At 42.8% G+C, this 21133-nt stretch overlaps 1 protein-coding gene across 2 annotated transcripts in view; it reads right to left on the bottom strand.

Annotated features, from left to right (window-relative positions):
- LOC131556659 (complement C1q tumor necrosis factor-related protein 7) overlaps nucleotides 1-18417 on the bottom strand; it is a 114631-nt gene extending 96214 nt beyond the window's left edge. The window contains exons 1-2 of one of the 2 annotated variants that reach the window (XM_058803434.1): nucleotides 18372-18417; nucleotides 18183-18295 (exon numbers count right to left, since the gene is read on the bottom strand). The gene's annotated coding sequence lies outside the window, so the exon portion shown is untranslated. Of the gene's footprint in view, nucleotides 1-3262; nucleotides 3476-18182; nucleotides 18296-18371 lie in introns of those variants that run through there. The other variant, XM_058803433.1, reaches the window with a different exon arrangement.
- Nucleotides 18418-21133: the final 2716 nt, after the last annotated feature.

The raw sequence follows: 21133 nt of genomic DNA, 5'->3' as shown, positions 1-21133 counted from the left end.
CATTAGGCAGTAATGAAGTGCAAGGCAGTAATTAAAACATCCTTAGCCTTGGACATCAGATTTCAAGGGTCAAAAGCCTTCCTGCTTTGCTCACATGTGGGTGACTTCACTTGTGCCTGCAGAGATGGGGATTAGCCCTGCAATCCGTGCGGACAGCTGGGCTCAGCAGCTGTGCTGGGCACTCTGCCCCCATCAGGCTCCCTCTCCATCCCAAACCTTCTCTGCTCCACAGAGCCTGGACAGCAGCCAAGGTGCTGTGGAGTGAGGACAGGCTGATTTGAGGAAAACCTGTATTATGGAAGTGCCTGGCATTAGGACATTCTGCATCCTGAAAGAGGGAGAAAGGAAAAGGTTTCAAGAAGAATTGGAGAAAGAGGGAAAAAAGAGAGGGAAAGAGCATGTCCTGCATCACCACTGAGACCTTCTAGCACCCCCTCAGCACCAGGAACCCTTCAACAGTCTCATTCCTTCTCAGAGAGGGAGGCAAAAGCTCCAAAGCTTGTTTGAAATGAGGCATTTCTCTTTTTCCAAGCCAGGCTGGGGCACTAGGTATAAGCACTACTAACATCTCTTTTGTCATTACAGCTAATAAAGCCTTTCACAATATGTGCAATAATCCATTCTTAAGATCAACTAAGTAAAGTTAAACAGTTTGCATGTCACAGGTTGTCTCAGGTGATTTCTCTAAAAAACAAACTCTTCAGGACTGAAAATCAAGTAGAGAGGGAGAAAAAAACTTTTAGAGCAGTAAATTAAGATCCAATAGCAAACCATTTGGATAAAATCTTGTTTGTATGATTTCTTTTCTTTGAAAGAAAATAAGTTATTTTCTTATTTCAGATCTCTTCTTTCTATTTACATTTCCAAATTTATTCCTGATTTAAGATCTTATGTTCTTAGATTCTTATGTTCTTAGACTCATCAAATTTCATAGCTGTACCGCCTGAAAATGGAAGTTTAGAGTAAGAAAGATCAAAAGATTTTGTTCAGTTGTTTCCATAGGCACTGCATTATTTCCTCTGGGAAACTGTGCAAGAGGAACTTTCAGCCTGCTCACAGAATACAGCAGAGTGAAAATGCAATTCACAACTTGGGCAGCTCCTTTGGCTCTTTTTGTTGCTTGCTCTCTTTGAGCTCACATCAGTTTAGAGCATTTCACAGTTTGTTTCAAGCTTGAAAACACAAGCTGAATAATTAGATGAAAATATCTCATAACAAATAATCCTGAAAAATATGTGGTTTATTATTTATTGGTTTGTGAGCTAGGAAGTGACATCAAGCACCCAGACATGGATACTTTTCATTTAGTGCATCAGTTCTGCATAATAAGATAGAGTGCATTCCTGATTATAAAATATACACAAAGTACTTAAAGATGTTCAAATTCAAAGCTAGAACCATCTGCTTCTTGCTGACATCTGTTGCTTCAAAGCAAAGGACTATATGAAAGGTTCAGAAAGCTTTAGAACTCAAAAGATGCATTTGCTAAGAGAACACATGAATATACATAAATTCAAAAACTGTAATATAAACTGCTGTTTTCTTCCGGGAGTGTGGTTGCACCAGCTAGGTATAAGAGAGTTTTGTCTTGCAAAGAAAACAGCTCCTACCCATCTCTGTGCTGAAAATTAAACTTTTTCTCATTCTCCAAACACTCTTGAAAAACAACATCTTCTTCCATCATTGGAGAAGTTTGACTTTCACACCATTCACCTCTGACTTGCTCCTGCCAGTGCACCTTCAAGGTGTGATCCTCATTACCCTGGAATCTTCTTTCTGCAGAGCCTTTCCCTGTGCTTGCTTAGGGAGGTGACTCCCCAACATTCCTGGGAGCAGCAAGCTGCATCTCCCAGCCCAGCAGGTCTGTTCATTCCCTTGCTGCTCTGGCATTCAGGTCTGAGTGCCAGGCTGACAGCCAGGAGGGGCTGCCCATGGCCTTCACAGACTCGTGGGCATCTCCCTTGATGGGCATTACCCCTCTCCCCATGCACTGCCATGGAAATGAAGGGCGAGGGGAGGGCTGGGAGACGTGGCACAGGTATTTATTTAGGGCAGCATCCCTGTTCCTCTGAGCACCTGATGGAGGAGGTGATTGCAGTGGCGTATCTGCAATAAATCCAGTTGTGCTGGTACCTGTGGGTATGTGACAGGGTTGAAGGGCTGGAGGGCAGGGTTTGCACTGGGAGGGTTGGGGGCAGGGTTTGCACCTTTCAGGCATGTGGACCTGGAGGAAAGGGCTTATTAAAAGTTATTGGGACCTGGGAAAATGTGTGAGCCAAATAGAATGTGCAAAGTCATATCAGATGCTTTCTGCATAAGGAATGCAAGGGAACTAGAGACTCTCTGAACAGGAAGACACTGAGAAATCTGAGTGAAATTTCTGTCTCAGGGTACTACCATCTGTACCTAGTCAGTGAATCTAATGTAGCTTCCATTTGTTTATCACCATGTCTACATTTTGGCAGCAATCAAAATGGCAGGGAGGACTTCACAGAGAAGAAGAGAAATTTGGCATTTCAACAGCTCTCTGCCAGGCCTATTGACACCAAAAAGTATAGGAACTACATAGAAGACAAGGAAATATTTCATGACTTTAGGTTACATTGTGAAGCTCAGAGAAAGGTGATCCATCCCTTGCCATAAGCTCCAGATAGCCACAAAGAAAGTGACAAAGTTAAATATGAGCATGAACATAAAGTTACATTTTATAAAGCAATCAAAATATTTCTTCTGTTATTTAATGTTCCTCTTAGTCACACAATCTGTGCCTCCTTGAACCTCACTATAAAGCACTAAAAATTTCACAAGACCACAAGTTCAACATGAGGGTTACACAGCACTTTTGGGTTCACTGACAACACTTTATAAACTACTTTTATGCTCTTTGTTTTCACAGCCTTTTCATTTCCCTGCCAGCTTCTCATTGTCCTTGAAACAAAAGAAATCAGAGAAATCTGAAAGGTCTCTGTGCTGATCACAAACAGAGATCAGGAATGATTCAGGAACAGAATGAAAAAACGATCAGAAAAGCAAACAGAGCCTGCCTGAGGGGCTACAGATTCTGCTCCTTACAAGACTCACAAGCAAAACAAAGTAAGATATGTAATTATTGTGCTGACATATATGCATTATTCAAAGAGACAGCAGGATAGCAACATTTCTAGTATTAGGAAATTCATCTAAAATTTATATTATCTCAGTGTTTTTATGAGGCAAGAGAACATACAAACTTTGTTTCAGCAAAATAAAGCCCTTTACTTACATGGCTTGCAAAAGTTTGCAGCAGCTGGAGCCTCTGGCTTGCACTTTGTGCAAATATTGTCCCTTGTTGAAAGCCTCCTAACTCTGACACTGGAGACAGCACATAGCTCAGCAGTGCTTTGGATGGATAAACCCTTTAAAAACGCTCTCAGATGTTTCTTTATCTGCGGCGCGCACTGACAGGAGGCTGCAAAGCAGAAAGCCTGTCTGGTGCTACGAGGAAAGAGTTCCCTCTCTGCTGAATCCAAAGCAGAGGAGTCCTTGACCTCAAGAACTAGAATAAATCTCCTGTAGTATCTGCTGGCTCTGTGCTGGGTGCATACTTGAGCAGTAACATAAGAGCAGGAGCTGTGGCATGTGTGCTCCGCGCCGGGGCACGGGAGCAGGGCTGCTCGCACAGCCACAGCCGAGCACAGGGCTGCCTTCTGCCTTCTCGTTTGTTCACATCCTTTAAAAACAAAGCAAAGATGACAGCCTTCTCTATTTCAGCTCGTGGGTCCCAAGTGGCAGCGCTCTCAAGCTCTGTCCCCTCTGCTGAGGTTCCTGGTGTTCCAGATGAGGCTGCTGCTGGCTTTCTATTTCAAACCTCGATTTTCTGAGAATCTCTCTGCATCCCAGCCAGGAAATGTAACCCATACTGAAGTTTAGCATTTTGGATATCATAAATTCAATTAATTACCTGAAAGCAAAAGGAGTGGTTTCCAGGTTTTTCTTCTCCTTCAAACGAAAGATCTGTTTACTACTTTTTCCCCTCTATTTCTTGCCTTTTCTCTACTTAAACTTAATAAATTTCATAAAACCAAGCACAGCTTTTGCAACAAGTCCTCGGTGGAGCAACTAGTGAGACAAATAAGAAAAGTAAAAAGTTTATTGTAACTGAAAATAGGTAAATGCAGGGTTTCCAGGAAAAAAATTCCCTGTTCCATTTTCAAATTACATCTTCAAGACTAAAGACAATAGTTTAAACATAGTCATATAATTCTCAGGCACTAAGGACAGGGGTTTTATGGAGAAGATGAAAAAAAGCAGCAGCAAAGATAAGAAAGGAAATCAAAGTCCTCATTCATTTCATTGTATTCAGTTTCAAAAGAGGAAAGAAAGAGAAATAAGCTTACAGTCCAGAATCAAACTTTAAAATATTGTAAATTCAATTTTCATGGCTTTATGAAATGTAAAGATAAAAGATACAAACAAAAAAGCCCTCAAAACTTTTAACAAGCATTTCTAGCTTAAGGAAATAATAGTTTTTAATGAAGAATGATCAAATGATCTCTTTTTTATTCTCTTGTGTGAACAATGGACTTGAAAAAAATCCCTACACATTTTGTATGTGTGTTATCCATGTTTTTCTTGAACCTGAAGACTTGAGTTCAGCTTTTATTGTTTTGGGTTTTTTTCAGCTTTATTACGACACTAAAACACAACTATAACTTCAAAGTTGTTTATAAGTAATTGAATTGTCTTTCTGCTGACTAGTAGCAGTGATATATTTTGTTGAATGAGAGAGACCTCAGTTTCAATTTAGTTTCCATTTATATCCATTTCCTTTGTTGAAAACTGAAACAATAAGCCCATAGTAAATTAATTTTGGCTCCTTTCAGCTCTTCCTGTTGTTTTCACTTTTCCTTTCTCTGCTAACAGTTTCAAAATACGAGGCACTATCAAACCATAGATCTTGAATTTCAAAATATTTGCTGTTTTTTTTTTTTTTTAATTTAAATTCATGTTTGAAATCTATTGCTGTACTGCTCATCCATGCTGGGGTGAGCTGTTGCCAGCTGCCACACTGGATCTCTTCCCCCACTGCTAAACCATCGGCGAGGACGCGTCTTCTCCCTCTGTGCCAGCTCATCTTCTCTATTTTTAGAAAATAGCTGGCATTTCTGAGTTTCAGTCCTGTTTTATGATGTTGGAGGCCCTGTGACCTGGTGTGTAGGAGCAAGGCCTGGCACGGAGCCTGCTCGCACACGCCCAGGCTGCAGGCAGCAGTCCCGCGAGTGGGGCGTATCGGGATCCTCTCCAGCTTTCTGTCCGTAACTACCAGAGGCTAAGCTTCAAAAACTGCCTGGGACCTGTGACCTGCTGCTCTCTGAAGGGTTTTGAGACAAGCAGAATATATACCTAACTTCTGAGGGCTGAACTGGGTTCAATTCAGTAGGGACATCTAAACCACATACTAATACTAATCTGAGTGCCATTTAATTACTCCCAGGCATGACTTGGTTTCTGCCCCAGGGATTTGGCTTTTGACTAAGGAAGCAACAAGCCATTGGGCAGTGCACTTGCAGCCCCAGGACTGGATGATGTCATTTATCCCCAGCCCAGTTCAGCCCCACCACAACTGTGTAAGCACTGCAAGCCTCTGGGTGCTTCATTCTACTGTGGCCCTGTGCAATGCTGCCTCTCAACCGGAGGCAGCTGGTCCCTGCAAATGTCATTTGCCTTACTGGATATTATTGTGTGTGCATTCACAGATGTCCATGCAGAGTTAAGAAAACAGTTCCCAACAGAAGAGTCACAGTTACAGCTGCAACTGTGAATGTGACCATGGAAGCCTGGCCAGGGCCCCAGGAGCTGTAACACAGACAGAAAAGTACAAGACTTGTAGGGTGAAGTCTGTGTCATGGTCAACCACATCAAAAACATGAGAATATATTTTCTTTCTTTTCTTTCCCTCCAAGGAAGTGTAGATCCTTATATATAAATGAGTGTCCTATGTTTCTCATTTATCTTTCCACCCAAGAGATGGGTTGGGCTGTGCTGCCTGCAGGCTGGGAGCGCTGATCAGACTTTGAAAATTGTCTCATTTTACTCACTGCTTTTAAAAACACCCAAGTATATATTTATATATGTATCCCAGTAGGTGTTATTTCCAATGTCAGGGTACAGGGCTTTTACAAAGCCCACACTTTACAACTTCATAACTTTATAACTTCATGAGAGATGCCACATAGAGAGTCCATAGGAACCACAATGCTTAATTTTGCTATCTTGTGTAAAGGCTGAGCAAGAAGGACTGAAACACTGATGCAGTGGTGATGTAAAATGAAATGGCAGGTAAATGGGAACTAGAGGGCATATTCCCCAACATGGTAAACCTTCATTACCTTTAGGTAGCTCATCTGAGATGAACCTGCAATTGCTTGGCTCCATGGAGGCACAGTTGTACCTAAGGCCACCTAAACTCTTTCTAGGATGAGCTGGGGCCACAAGAACCAAAGTGCTTTTAGTGGAGGCATCAATCTGCCCTGAATTGGTTCAGTCCATGGCCTGATCAGTCCCTGATGGAGGCAGGCTGTGTCCTGCAGCACTGCTTTGTCCATGTGCACTCTGGTACCCAGTGGTCCCAGGGGATGTGTTTGCAGAGGTGCAGCATTAGAACAGAGTCACAGGGGTAATTTGGGATGGAAGGGACGTTTTGAGTTCATCTCATCCAACATCTGCTAAAAGCAGGTCTAATCAGCTGGCAGCTATCTCTTCAGTGATCACTCTATTATTCAGAGGTTTCCATTCCATAGAGCACACCTGACCCCCATTACCTCTAAGAGCAAGATGTGATTGTGATCCAGAGGGATTTTGCATCTTTTATCCCAGGTAATTACAAACCTGTGGTTATTGCCATAGCTGATCACCCAGTTATTTGATTATACTTATTTGGCATGGAAGCCAAAACTTTGTACCTCATTTTACAGATGTGGACCTAGGGCACAAGGATGGTATTTGCCAGAGATTACAATCTGTGCAGAGTAAGAAACTGAGTGGTCATCTCTCAGGGCTGCCATCCTCCTTGCTGTCAGCTCTCTGTGCATTCCTGCTATTAGTTATTAATAGCCACCTTGCTATTACAGATCAGTTTTTGAAGCAAGGGTCAAAGTAACACGGCACTTCTGAGCTGCCAGCTGTGTAATGGGTTCCAGTGCTGAGGCTGAAAGGGGGGGGAAATGAAAAATGCCAACACTGCTGCTGGACATGTGGTAGGCAGCTGTAATAGGGATCATCAAATGAATAATTCTCCTCAGAAAACAGCCCTTCTGACAGTCTAAAATAGGATCCAAATTAAAAAAATCTGGTTCTGGAAATGAGGAAAGGTCCCCATGGTCTTTATTGCTGTCAGTGAGAATTCATATCATAATGATCAAAAACTGTATGAAGGTGAGTATTGCTGTAACTTGTTTAAATTGAAGGCCTAGAAAAATATACTTAAGACACCTGCAATCAATTTCAAATTTGAAATTCAGTTCATACATAAGGAGGGCTTGGGAAGAATTGAAAGGCAAGATAGTATTTTCTTGAAAGACAAGAATGCTTAAATGAGTGGCTCATAAGCATGGCCCTCATATTTTGATCTCACGTCTAGATTTTGGTGAGTAATGCTATTTTGCACCTGGTGCTGCATATATATACATATATATATGTATGTATGTATGTATGTATGTATGTATGTATGTATATGTATATGGCATGTAGCTAGGAAATGATGAATCACTTCTGTTGAAAACAAAAAAAATACAGTATGGGCCACAGATGTATGCTAGACTAGTTCTGCTACCTGGACGGATCCAGTTAAGCTCCTTTGCAACCCTTATGTGGATGTCCCACATTGTCAGCCCCCATTCTAGACACTGTTGCATTCCTGCTGGGGCCTGCCAGGCCAGTCAAATTAGGAGTGCAGCAATTTCTCACTTGAGGCAAGGTGCTAATGACACTAATGACATTAACTCATGTGGTCTCAGCAAGTATGGGGACTAGGGAAAAATGGGCAAGGCCTCAGGATCTGCAAATTCCTGTTGATGCTTCAAAGTGCACATTAAAAAAGGAAAGAATTCTGACTTTTTAGTTTGTAATTTATTTTAATATGTCATTAAAATGTAAAAGGCAAATCTCCCTTTTAAACCTGTAATGTGTAATACCTTGCTCATATAACTTCTGTCTTGAATTCTGAGCAGCCAGTCCTTGAGCTGACATGTACCCATGCTGCTGCACTGATTGCAAAGGCAGCATATTCACTTTGCAGCAGCAGAAGTTGAAGTTCTGACTGAAAACTGTGTGAAAGCATATATATAGCATCTATATTCCCTTTCTGGTCACAGTGGTGCCACTGGAAAATGACTGAGGAGCTGACAGCCATCATGGCTTTGTATCCACATCAAAGCTTATCCTTAGGCCTTGAGCATACCCCAGGGGGGCTGAACATTTGTTTTTGAATGCTTCACTGAGCTGTATAATTTAGGAACATCAACAACATATAACTTTAAAACCCAGCAAAAGAAACTCTCACGCTCAGATATAAATGTCCTGAGCCTGCACTCGTGATTTTCCATCTGAGGGTCAGAAAGGATTTTTTATTAAATTGCCTTTCCTCTCAGAGGTCAGACAACATGGATGAATCCTGGAGATGTTTTAAGTCAAGGACATTCTTCCATTGTGGAATGTATCTTCAGCCAAAAGCAAAAACCTATTTCAAGTACTGCTACTTCATCAGAGGTAGAAAGGCAAAATAAACTCCCCAGGAATTAGAGAGCAGGCTTTCCATCAGTAGCTTGTGTCACTTTGCCATCCAAACTCTGCTGCTCGTGTACCTTGAACATGATAGAAAAACATTATGTTTGATCTTCTGACAGTTTAAGAAAATGGTCCTTTATGCACACATCAAGTCTCCCATAAGTTAAATCTATATCTCTTTCTGCTCTATAACCTTGGAAAAAAAACAAGCAGAAATAAAAATTAGGGCCCCAGAATATCATGTACAAGATATATCTGGAAATTTGAAACAACTTTGCTCATACAAATGCATTACTTTACATCAGGTCTGGAGTGAGGTTGAGACTATTTCAGACCAAGCTAAGGAAAACATCAAAGTAAAATGTTCTTTTCTTGCAATGAGCTGCAATTAATCTCCTTCCTGCAAGCACAAAGCTTTCAGACATGAGGATATCTCTGGCCATCCCTTATGGGTACAGAATATCCCCATTGAAGCACAGCCCGGTTCTCAAGAAGTAAAGAGCTGTATCTCTTTAAAAGTGAACTGAATGCCATCTCTTCATTTGGGAAAAGGCTTCATGACTGAAAAGCACACTGCAGCATTGCAGAATAAATTGTTTATGGTGCTCCCACTGCATGTAGCTTAAAACTCTTAAAGTGCTACAGGCTTGTCTGGATTGAATTAAAAAAAAAAAATTATTTCTTTTGTTAGATGAAAACTAGAATTGCTTCAGCTCTTTTCAAGATCCGTATTGTTCCAGGTGTCTTCAGTTTTCCTCTCAAACCCATTATTTTCCAGCTTGCCTTACACATTTTGTGTACAGGAGGGATGGGAATGCAGGAGCTGTAGCAGAGCACCAAGGGCTCTGATTCTTGCTCCCACTGCTGCTGCTGCTGCTTTCCTCCTGGTTTTCTTCTATTCTCCTTTCCACTCTTCCCTTTAGTCTGGTATTTGCACTTGAAGAGAAGCTCAGTGACATCCTGGTACGTTGTCTAATGCTACAACTTAATAGAAATAATGGAAGAGAAGGATTTCCTAACTGCTCCAGCCCCAGGAGATCCTGCTTACACCTGAAGAGACTGCTGAGGAGAGGGGCACTGGTCCTTCAACAGCATCCCAGAGCCTTGTCCCCATTGCAGGGACCCCATGTGAGGCTATTATGTATTTCCTTACAACCCACTCAGCTACTGCAATCCAGCCTGAAAGTCCAAATATCCAAAAGCAGTGTGCTCTGCCATGGCTGCAGTACAGGTGCCCACACCCCTGGGTTAGAGGATGTCACACATTCCTGTGTGTGACATCCAGGGGTGAGCCTGTGCCACTGGGTCCCTCTCTGCAGCAGGGGCACTGCCTTGTGAGGAATGAGGAGCTCTACAATGTCTACCAGGCAAGGACACCTAGTGAAATCCTTATTTTTAGAGGTGTAGCTGAACAAATCAGTACAGTTGTTCCTTTTCCATGTAACTAGGTTTAGTGTGCTAATTTGTGCTCCTGGTATTCCCATCCTTGCACCACAGGGTGGGGGTCTTTGTAGGGTCAAGGCCCTACACAAGGACCCCCTCCCATTCCTGCAGCAGGTATTTTCTGTTTTGTGGATGCCCAGCTGCTTTGACAATCCTGCTCTGGCTGGGGCTGCCTTTCCCCCTCACCTTTCATAGGCACACAAGGCTGATGCTTTTAGGGTCTTTTTAAGGCTGCTGCATTGCTATTGCTTCAGTGCTACTGTGCATGGCAGCTGAGTGCCACTGCTTGGAGAAGAGCCTTTTCCATGGACAGCAGCACAAGCTATGAGCAGTAGGAGCTGGTGGGCTGAGGTGGGTGTCAGCAGAAGCAGGACATGTGTATTGCTTGTAAGAGCAGGGGGTGGGTATTGTTTGTAGCTGGATGGATCAATAGCTGTGCATGTGCTGAAACACAGATGATCTGAGGCTGGCCATGACCTCCAGGATCAATAAACATATTGATTGGGAAACCCAATAAACATAGGGAAACCCAATAATTTTCTCAGTCCAATGGGTTTGGACTCAGGACCCTTCCCATCAGGGTCTTCATGCATGTTGTGAAGATGCAATTTCTGTGCAAGCCCTGAGTACAGTCTTCACTGCCAGGGGCTCTCTGGTGCCAGGCTGCCCTCCAGCCATCACTGCCAGGCAGCCAAGGGGAAATAACTCTCCCAAAAACAAGAGGGTGTGTGCCAGGGTTGCTGCTGAGGCCTGCCTCTGGCACCCAAACCACAGAGGGCTGCAGCATCTGTTACACCCAAATAATGTTCTGAAGGGCTAAATAGATAAATATTGGAGCTGTTGATGAAAGGAAAGAGTGCCAGATGCTTTTGGCTAGCAGAAGAGGAATGTGTCCCATTGCCTCAGGTTGAAAAGGCTTTGGATGTTTAGGACTTGCAAAAATTAGAGGCAGGAAGCATTAGTAACAATATCTGACACAGATTTGCCTCATTCATAGACAAATTAACCTTAATCATCCAATTTATAAATCAACTTTAAGTGAAAGCCCCCCCCCTCACCCCCCACTGCTGCATATTTGGTGGATTAAGTTGTTTGGTTTCAGTGATAAATTAGAAACATCTGCTTCAGCTGACAGCCTGGAATGGAGGCTTGCACAGAACATGGCTGGGCTGCTCTCTCTGAGGGGGGATTCTGTGCCAGGCCATGTCCTGCCCACCTCTGGGGCTGAGAGAATCAGGATCAGGGTGTCCCCTCTGCCCTGGGGCCCAGCGGGCAGGGGAGGCCCATGCCTGCTCCTGGGCTGGCTCAGAATGGTCCTGGGGAGGTGGGAGCAGTGCTGAGCATCTCCAGCAGTGTGATCTTGGCAGAGCCTTCCTTTTAAGGGTGTCTTGGCAGCTCTTCCATGCAAACAAAATTGTTTCTGCTGTGGGATCATCAAGTCTTAATGACAAGGAATCCAAAGCTCGTGACAGAGTCAATGCAGAGGCTGCTCAAGCATTAGCACTGATGGTAGTGAGTGTCCCAGCCATCCCTTCTGATGAAGAAAATGGTCCTAACTAAGGGACAGAGAGGTTTTACAGCCCTGGCCTGTCCTTGCAGAGGTGATACAACTTCCTGATTGCTGAGTCAGGTTGGACATGGCCAAGAGACACATCGCATCGAAGTGCTTCACATGGGTGTTTAACTTGTTCAGGAGGTAGGAAAACAATCCTCCTGGCTACAAGTCCTTATCTGCAGGAGGGGAAATCTAGGGCTAAATCCTGCCAGATACAGCAATCCAAATATGCCCTGGGGCACCCCTGGAGCTGCACCTACAGCAGACCCAGCCTGTGCATGTCCTTGTGTGACACACATTAAAGGAACTGTGAGCACTGATCTGACCTCAGTTGTGACCTGACTCTCACTACAGGGATTTAATACATGCCCTGTTGGGCTGCAGAAACAGATGTTTTACACACACCATTCAAACATTTTTTTCCCAGCCTTTGGCAATCAAAAGTCTCAGGCAGCAGCCCTGACTCTCAAGGACAGAGCATGTCCGCAGAAAGGGAAAATACAAGATAAGCAGTAGTTTCTAACAGCTCCTGTTCCCAAGGTGCCCTTTTATTTTTTCCTGGGTATTTTCTCCTGGTGAGTTTAAGGATTATGTGCATTTGATAACAAATTGTGTATATCTGTCAGAGGCAGGCACTCCAGCAGGTGCAGAGCAGACTCTCACTGTACAGAACAGGTTTAGGCACCTCCTGGTAGTGCAGGATGCACTGTTCAGGTGTGACACAGTGCAAAGGGATGTGTTTCTGTCTGCAAAATTCCATGAACAGGAATTTTGAATTGGGACTGAGGTGTGTGGCCTGTCAGTATGGAGACAGCCATCTTAGGTAGCTCTGCAGAGGAAATTCTCAATTCTCCTTAAAAAGCTGAAGGCAGTCTCCAGTGCAGCTTCCAAAACCCCAGTCCAATGTGAGGCTGTGTAACCCATCTGTAAAGCTTAAAATGCAGAGAAATACAGCCCCTTCTCTAGAGAATCAAATATTATTCACTGCAGAGCCATGGAGGTCCATGGAGGCCATGCAGCACAGCCCCTCTGAGACCCCAGGGGCCAACCCAGGACAGGGAGTGCCCACTCCCTCTGGGGCTGCAGGAAGGAGGGGAGAGGGAATAACCTGTTTCACAGTTAGCCAGGACTACTGGTCCTGCTCATCCTGCCTAAACTGTTCCCATCTGTCTGACTATTAATATTTCTTGATCTTTGCATTCCCGTTTTGGACTTTCAGACACATGGAGAAATTAATGATGATGAAGTTGAGTCAGTAAGGGGAACATTTTTTCTTTATTTTCCTTTCCCTTAGGGAAAGAAATGAACATTCCCTTCTTCCAGAAGAGGAGCAGGAGCTGTGATGCAGACACCAGGACACACGGCTTTATGCAAGCTGTTTTGCTGGAGCGCAGGCCATCCTCTTCCCACTCCCAAAATTGCTGCCTCTCCCTAGAATAGTTTCTTGTTGCCCCACATCAAAGCTGGTGCTCAGAAGTCATCTGCAGACACCTAGCACCACTTTCTAGCAGGAATATGAATGGCACAAACAGTAACTTAGGAAAGGACAAAGCAGCATTGGTCTTTCCACTGGGAAATCAAAGAAGCTGGAGAGTGCCTTCCCTGGTCATTTGAGCAGGCTACAGGATGGCCCACCATCCACTATAGTTTTGGGAGAAAGGGCCCCTGAGGAACCTCCTGTGAGGAAGCAGTACAGTGGTTTACCCTGGGGAAGCACACAGACACACCAGGGAAATGGAAGGTCTGTGAGAAGGAGGATACCTGTCACAGATGTGTTTTATGAAAAATCCTTTCCTTAGGATTTTTTCTCCTGAGAAGCTGAGATGCCTCAGGAACAAAATGTGAACAATGGTTATCTGCTGCTGTGGAATGCAACAGGTGCATCTGTGATTGGTCTCATGTGGTTGTTTCTAATTAATGGCCAATCACAGTCAGCTGTCCGGACTGTCTCGGTCAGTCACAAGCCTCTGTTATCATTCTTTTTCTATTCTTAGCCAGCCTTCTGATGAAATCCTTTCTTCTATTTTTTTAGTATAGTTTTAATATAATATATATAATAAATCAAGCCTTCTGAAACATGGAGTCAACATTCTCATCTCTTCCCTCATCCTGGCACCCCTGTGAACACCATCACAGCTGCCAGGCTGGTAGTTCACAGGAGGAGCCAAGCAAAGATGAGTGGGACTGTGTGGGTTGCTAATGCAGGGCTATGATCTCAGGTTTAGGGGCCAAAACAGGACAGTCTCTGGGAGATAATTTTCAGAGCATGTCTGTGCAGAGCTGGAACTTACAGAGACTCAAAGGAGCCAATTGCTCTGTAAAATAAATACCAGCATGGTGTCTAGAAGGGGGAATGGATGCAAAGAGTGATCTACATGCTTGTCTGCATTTCCACTGTTAAGTGATAGTGATTAAATCTTGGAAGTGGCAGATTGGGGTGTGCTGGGGCAGTAGTTTGAATCCCCAGGTGCATTGAGAGGCAACAGACTGGCGCTGTGCAGGAACATCAGTGCAGGCCTAGCAAGGCTGGCATAACATCAAGTTTTTATGGACTCCTGAAAAGGAAAAAGACTTTTGGTCTTGAGTCGTAACTGCTAGTGAGAATAGCAGATGTATGTTCCAGCACCAAGAGAGTCCCCCTCCAAGAAAAGGGAGCATTTTCCTGGACAAATCCAGAAGAAAACCAAGTTTCTCTGTTTTTTTCCAAGGGGTAAAAAACCCAGGGGAGGTCTGTCTCTCAGCAGCTCACAAATCACTTTTCCTGTGCTGCAGTGATGGGGCTCCTACACTGGCCTGGCTCCAGTCACGAGGCCACCACAGCAATGAGAAGAGGTGGGGTGAGCAGGCTGGACACTCATCTCTTCAGCTCTGCCTGTCCAGCTCCCCTTGCTTTTATAGCAAGTCACTCCCTGTTTTTATTGCACATTTTTTAAACTACATTTCAGGTCCCACCTCAGCTATTAATGCTCTCCCCACTCTCATTTTTTCCTGAAAGAAAAATATCTCTATTGCAGAATGTAGGGAAAAAGAAAAATGAGAGAGAGAGAGAAATAAAACAAAGTGCATGAATTACAATACACCCAAAGCCCCCATTCCCTTAACCAAACAGTTCCTTTCCTTAAACCTTCCTTATCCCTTCCCTTAACTTCAACCTTGGACTCCTGCCAAGGAGATGTTCCTGTTTCTTGCAGGATGTCTGATTTTGGGTTTGGTGTCTCTCCAAAAGAGAAGGGGAGAATGTGAGTTGAAAATAGGATGGGTGGCCTGATGGTGTCCAAACATAATCAACCATCTCCATTAAATTTTTGAGATCTGGCCCCATTTGGGTCTGAGAGATGTGACACTCACATGGATGAGGAAGACAAATACAGTAGATAGACTGAAGATGAGCCAATACATTTAAGCCAGCACAACATATGGACTATCACATCTCTCAGCCTAGGAATGATTGCTCCCCACAGGTTTCTACTAGGTTTGCCCAGAGTAAGTGAAACATCCCAGCCAATGAGACTTTTCCCTTCTTTCCCTCTGGATTATTTTATAACTGTATATCTCTCACTGCTAGGATGTGTTTTCCCATTACTCATACCCTATTCTTCCCCTTTAATAGTGGTCGCCATTATCCTCTGTGATAAGAATTAATTTTATACCAAACAGTTTTGTTCTTCCCAACAGCTAAACCTCACAGAAGTGTGTGAACTCCTCGGTCATGTAGCCCTATCCCAGCTCGGAGGTTTAATGAAAATGTAAAGTATCTTTGAAGACTTGAATCAGGTGCTTTGCTGTTCTGCTTTCATCACTTTGGGCTTTCCCTTCTGCATCCAGCATCAGGTGAGTCTCAGACAACCAAGAACAGTTTCACACTGCTTTTCAGAAAATGAAAGCTGAATCCTAATTTATCAACAACACAAACTGTTTATTTCAGCTTTGGGAAATCAGAGTAATCTAGATTTCAGATTCAGCCCAACAGAAAAATGCAGAGAGGTGCTGTGCACCTTCTACTGTAGAGAGAAGGGAGCAGACATAAATAACCTTTGCTGACAGTTGCAGCCCTATATCTGTAACCAAAATACAAATCTGCCCAGTGGTTATTTCATTTGCAGCCTTTTTATTCAAGGTAGGACCATGAAGATGAGCCTGAAAAGACTCCAGATTTCTCTGCCAAGGCAATCACTTTGCTGTCCTTTTTGCTAACAGAGAATCCAGTTCAGCAGTGAAAATGGAGTTTAACTGTCTTGTATCTGTGACAAGCAAGGTCTCTGAATCAGAAACACTTTCTAAATGACCATTACTTGTGTAAAATGTTGAAACCTTAGGATTTTTGCTTCCCTGTCAAGTTAAATTTTTCTGGTGAATTTAAATTTTAGTTTCATCATTTGCAAGGTGATCCTTTGGTAACAGGAATATTATTTGATCATGCAATAACAGTATAGGTAATGTTCATACAGCATCTGTTTAAGGACTCTGAAAATCAAGCTTACCAGTGCATGGGACAGAGTTGTGAATGGGCATGTCACAGAGAAATAAGGATATAAGTTTGCTATGTGAATGGGACAGAACTTCTCATGCAGGCACTCAAACCCAGCCCTCAGAAATGTGGATTTCCATCTACCTCCTCACCTTGCCACTGAGACTGAGCCATGGATAAGTGCAACAGTGGAGATGATGAAGGGCATGAAATAACAAAATATTACCTTCTTTGTTTGCATCCTTATCTGTCATTGCTGCTGAGCCAGAAGCAGTCCCTTTGGCTGAGATGTTCAGCTTCAGAAACCCTCCTGTCTCCAGTATCAATAAGCAACACAGAGCAGTTTTTACCACCTTTACTCCCACCTACTCACCAGATTGGTGGGGTATTGTGGAGGAAAGACAAGGAATAGGCAAGCACTGAGAGAGTCAATACACTTCCCAGTCCCTACACTGTGTAGTTCTCTCCCAGGAGACACCTGATGGAAATGTTCCTAGCTCCACCTTTCCAAAGATCAGCAAAGATGGAAGCCCCAAAAAATGGGATTCCCATTTGGCGCAAACTTAACACAGGGGCTTCAAAGTCAACAGGATTTTAGCATTTCTTCCATGACAGTGGGCAGGCATATCAGCTCCTTCACTTCCAGTTTTGATTTTCTGCACTCTTCTCCCTGCCCTCCCTGCTTTGTGTTCCTCTGCTCTTAAATACATTTCTTACAGTGTGATCCATGGGAACACAGCATTGGAGGCATTGACAGCCCTCCATTCTCACCAGGGTAAATCTGCCCCAGTGGCACAGCTGAAGTTGTCCTAAGCCAGGCAAAACAGGGGACAGGCACTACAGGAAGGGATTTTCTGCTTCTCAAACCCAGCATGCTATACAACACAACAGTTGTGTGATTTCTGAAGCAGGTTCCTGTTATTAAATTTCCACAGCTTGTACAGCTCCAAGGGCTGTGGGTAATGCTGTGCTCACACCCATATTTTCCTAAAACTCCAGCCTGAAAAGCTTCATCATTTCCTTGCAAATGAGTGGGATGGAGGAATTAGCCCCCAGTGTGACTATCAGGTTTTGGGCAGCCTTACCTCAGCCTTGCCTGGCTAATGGTAACCAGAGACCCAGCAGAAAAAAGGGAGCTTGAAACTGCTAATCCACTGATACTCTCACCTACCCAGCCCAAGGTTGTGATTATTCACTTACACTCAGCATTTCATCTGTATTTAACAACACACAGTCTCTCACCAGCCTACTCTTAGACACAAAGCACACTGCTGGTAGCATGGAAACACAAAAAGTAAAATGACCTGGGAAAAAACCCAACGAAGCAGAAGAAACACAGCAGCAAAATAACAAATGGATATATTTTCGAGAGTTTAATAAGATAAATGCAGGAGCTTAACTTTGCAATAGTGCAAGTCTGAAGCAAAACTGTTTATTTGGTATTTATAGATTTTATTTTTTTCTTTGCAAAATAAGTTTCTATGAAACCATAGCAACTGCAGTTAGAGTGAAGATTTGGAATGACGATGGAATCATTCATGAGCAAAAAAACCCAAATAATCTCTGGTCTGGGTTGGTGGAATGTAAGATTAATGCTACATAGAGAGGAATAATTTAAAAATGTTTTAGGTAATTTAATCACCCTAAACCCTGTGAAAGATAGACATTTTAAACAATTTTTTTTTTGCCAGAATATTACATCCTTGATTTTTTAAACAATCTGTCTGCTAACTTTCTGATATGCAATAAATGTCCAAGTTTATTATTCATCTCTTACAGGAGAAGATACATAAGCAGATTTCACCGAGACACCACAACAGTCTATTTCTAACAGAATTACATGTATCTCAGAAAAAAATATGCATTTTTCTGAAAGATCTTTCTATTGCATTCCTTTCTCCAAATGCATTTCAGAGAAGTCAGTTCAGGAAAGTAGAATCAGTTACAACTTACCTTCACAGCTGAGTAGATGACATCTGATTTTTCAGGGAAAGCAACGTGCTCTGTTTGGGTAGTGTAAGAGTTGTAGATTCAAGCCAGCAGGTAATTTTTGGTGATTCAAAATCCTTTAAAAGAAATTTAAATGCTGAGATGACAAAAAAGGTACTTTTTGAAAACCTATCTAAGGCTTGATGCTCTTACAGAATTTTCTCTCTCTGTCAGCTGAACAAGCTCCTGCTCCTTTCCTTGGCCACCTGCCAACTTTTCTAATTTAAAGCAACTGTGAGCTTGCTGTAAAACTCTTGCTGGAAGGAACTTGTTTTATACCGTGGAGCAAGGAGCAAGCCTGTGCTCCAGACTGATGTGGTGTGACAGAGTCCTACCAGCACTGGGGGCACAGCCTCCCTGAGGTAATGTTATATCATCTTTGGACAGCATCACAGGCTAAGCTGTCTCCTTCTTGGTAAAAGCACAGGAAAGAGGGAAAAACCAAGCTGCTTTTGGCATATAGTCCCCTCAGCATGGGATTTGGGAGGAGCAGCATCTGCCTCAAAGTGCAGGAAGTGACAGCCTCAAATACATGAAGTGCTCAGAGCTCCCAAAGGAACCTGGTCCCCACACTGGCCACAAGTCTCCAGTCCTTGGCTTTGAGGCTTGGGGCACCGGTCCAGGGGCTTTCTCTACAGTGCAATGCAGGGTGCCCACAGCACAGGGTGGCTGGGAAACCAAGCTGAGGGTCACGGCCAAGCAAAACCACAAATGTCTTGATTTTGAAGAGTTTCCAACTTGGTGCTTTGGATAGTTTCAAAATACACTCCTGGCAATGCTCCTTTCTTCTGAGGCACTGTCAATAGCAGAGGCAGACACTTGAGTAATAGAGACTTGAAAGACAGAGGCATGGTTTTCAAACACATCCACTTACGGGGCATGGCTCTGTCCTGCTTTGCTCAAATTGAGATAGTGAAGCATGTAAAGTGTTGTTCATAGAGGAGAGTTGCCTATGCCCATTTTGACTTTCCTTCTCTTTGCAAGGAATTTATTTCAACCAGTTATGATTGACACACATGGTGTGCATTTATGAACTTAGGGAAAGGTCCCCTTTTGCAAATATGACTTTTCTCTGCAGAGTAGCTAAAAGCAAACAAACTAATAAACAAATGATAAAATATTGCGATCTGGAGAATTTCAGGCTCTGAGTTTCTCCATGGGTACCATGACAAACTTTTGTTTAAGAAATGAGAGTCCTGAAAAGCCCACCTTAGGCTGTGCTCCAAATCTTCCAGCACCTTTGGAAATCCAACTGACCTGCTGATGCTGAGGTGGCCTGAGGCTGATGTGGTTGTTAGTAAGTGACTTCAGTTTTGTAAGCCATATTTTCTTGTGAGACTAATGAAAGTGAAGATGGAAACATTAGACTGAAATTTTCAAAAGTGTTTTATGCTACTAAAAGAGGAAATGAATCTTCTGTGAAAAACCAAGTCAACATTGGAATGCCATGTGTGACATAGCTAAGAGAGATCTTGTTTGTTTGAATGTTCTAATTTCCCAGGCACTGAAATATTAAGTGTTTTATATTTTGAATAGACAATTAAAAAAGAGTCCTGTGCATTCAAAAATGTGGATAAAATACTGCCCAGTTCTGGGATAAAGGATTTAAGGAAAACCAAACCTTTTTTTTTCTTCCTTCTAATGGATTTTCATTTCAGTGCTAGATGGCAATAACCAGGTTATAGAAAGCTCTGTTACAAATTCATATGGTACTGTAAAAACTCCAATATAAGAATTTACAAATCTCAATTTTCCCCCAAAGTATTTCTATCAGATTATTTTTATTTTGCTTTATGGATCTGCTGGTGAACTTAGTTACTGGTGAGCAATAGTGAAAGTAGAAATAACATCCTATCATGTCACTTCAATATTCCTGGTTTGTATCTTAATTTTCACTTTGTGATCCTGCATTTAGCATGTCTTTTTAGGTACTGGCACCTCTGGAAACTTGGCCCTGCATCCTTGTAGGAATCAAACATAAGTTTTAAAGATTACCCAAAGATTACTGTCCTCATTCGCTCAGTTGATCTCTTTCTAAGATCATGAGAAGCATGGGAAGCATGAGATGGTGCTTCCTCTTCATGATGAGTCTTTCTGGGGAAGCAAGGGATGTTGCCCATCACATTGGGAAAAAACAAAAAAAAAAGTGTTTTCTAATGGTCTGTGGAGAATTCTGGTGGGAATTAAGAACTTAGGCTTTGCCACTGATTCATACCTATATCTGGGCTGGGAATCTTCCTCAATGCCACTTATTTACTTGCTTCATACAAATGTGACTAAGGCTAACTAGCCATTGGTGAAGTAGCACATAAGATTAATCACACTAATTTTATAGCATCAATAATTAAAATCAAATATTTATTTTAATATGTTAACATTTTATGCCCACTAAGTCTACCTGGATAGTTTTCTGTGGTCCACAACGCCAAGTTGAAGAACCAGCTGGAAGTTCTACTCTTAGGTTATAGAAAAGAAGGCTTAAGGGGGGAGATGCAGTTAAAGCTTTGTCAGAGGGAAAGGAATGTGAGCCCCAACATAGAAAAAGTCTGAAAAAGGAGAAGTTGAATCCATTTCATTGGCTTACCAGACCTTCCAGACCAGAGGAAGGAGACAAAGCTAAGAGTGAAGGAGAAGTTGCAAAGAGCTCTGCAATCCCTGGAGGATTAAATGTTCAACAGAAAATACAGTTCAATTTTTTTGGAGGATTTTATTTTTATAGGGTTGTTCACTGGTGGTTGTGATAGGCTCATTTTTAATCCCTCTAAAGTTACAATTCTTGGAAACTATTTCACATTTTAGCTCTTCACCAGATCACCGATTTTCTGGCTTTCGGCTTTGTTTAGACACAGCTGAGGTAGGATTGAGCTTCCTGCTGCAGCAGCTGAACCAGGAATGGTAACTTGGCATTCATGTCC

The sequence above is a fragment of the Ammospiza caudacuta genome, chromosome 4, assembly GCF_027887145.1.
Source record: "Ammospiza caudacuta isolate bAmmCau1 chromosome 4, bAmmCau1.pri, whole genome shotgun sequence".
In the NCBI taxonomy this organism is placed as follows: domain Eukaryota; kingdom Metazoa; phylum Chordata; class Aves; order Passeriformes; family Passerellidae; genus Ammospiza; species Ammospiza caudacuta.
Note: the sequence above shows the minus strand (reverse complement) of the source record. Positions and strands in the feature narration are given on the sequence as shown.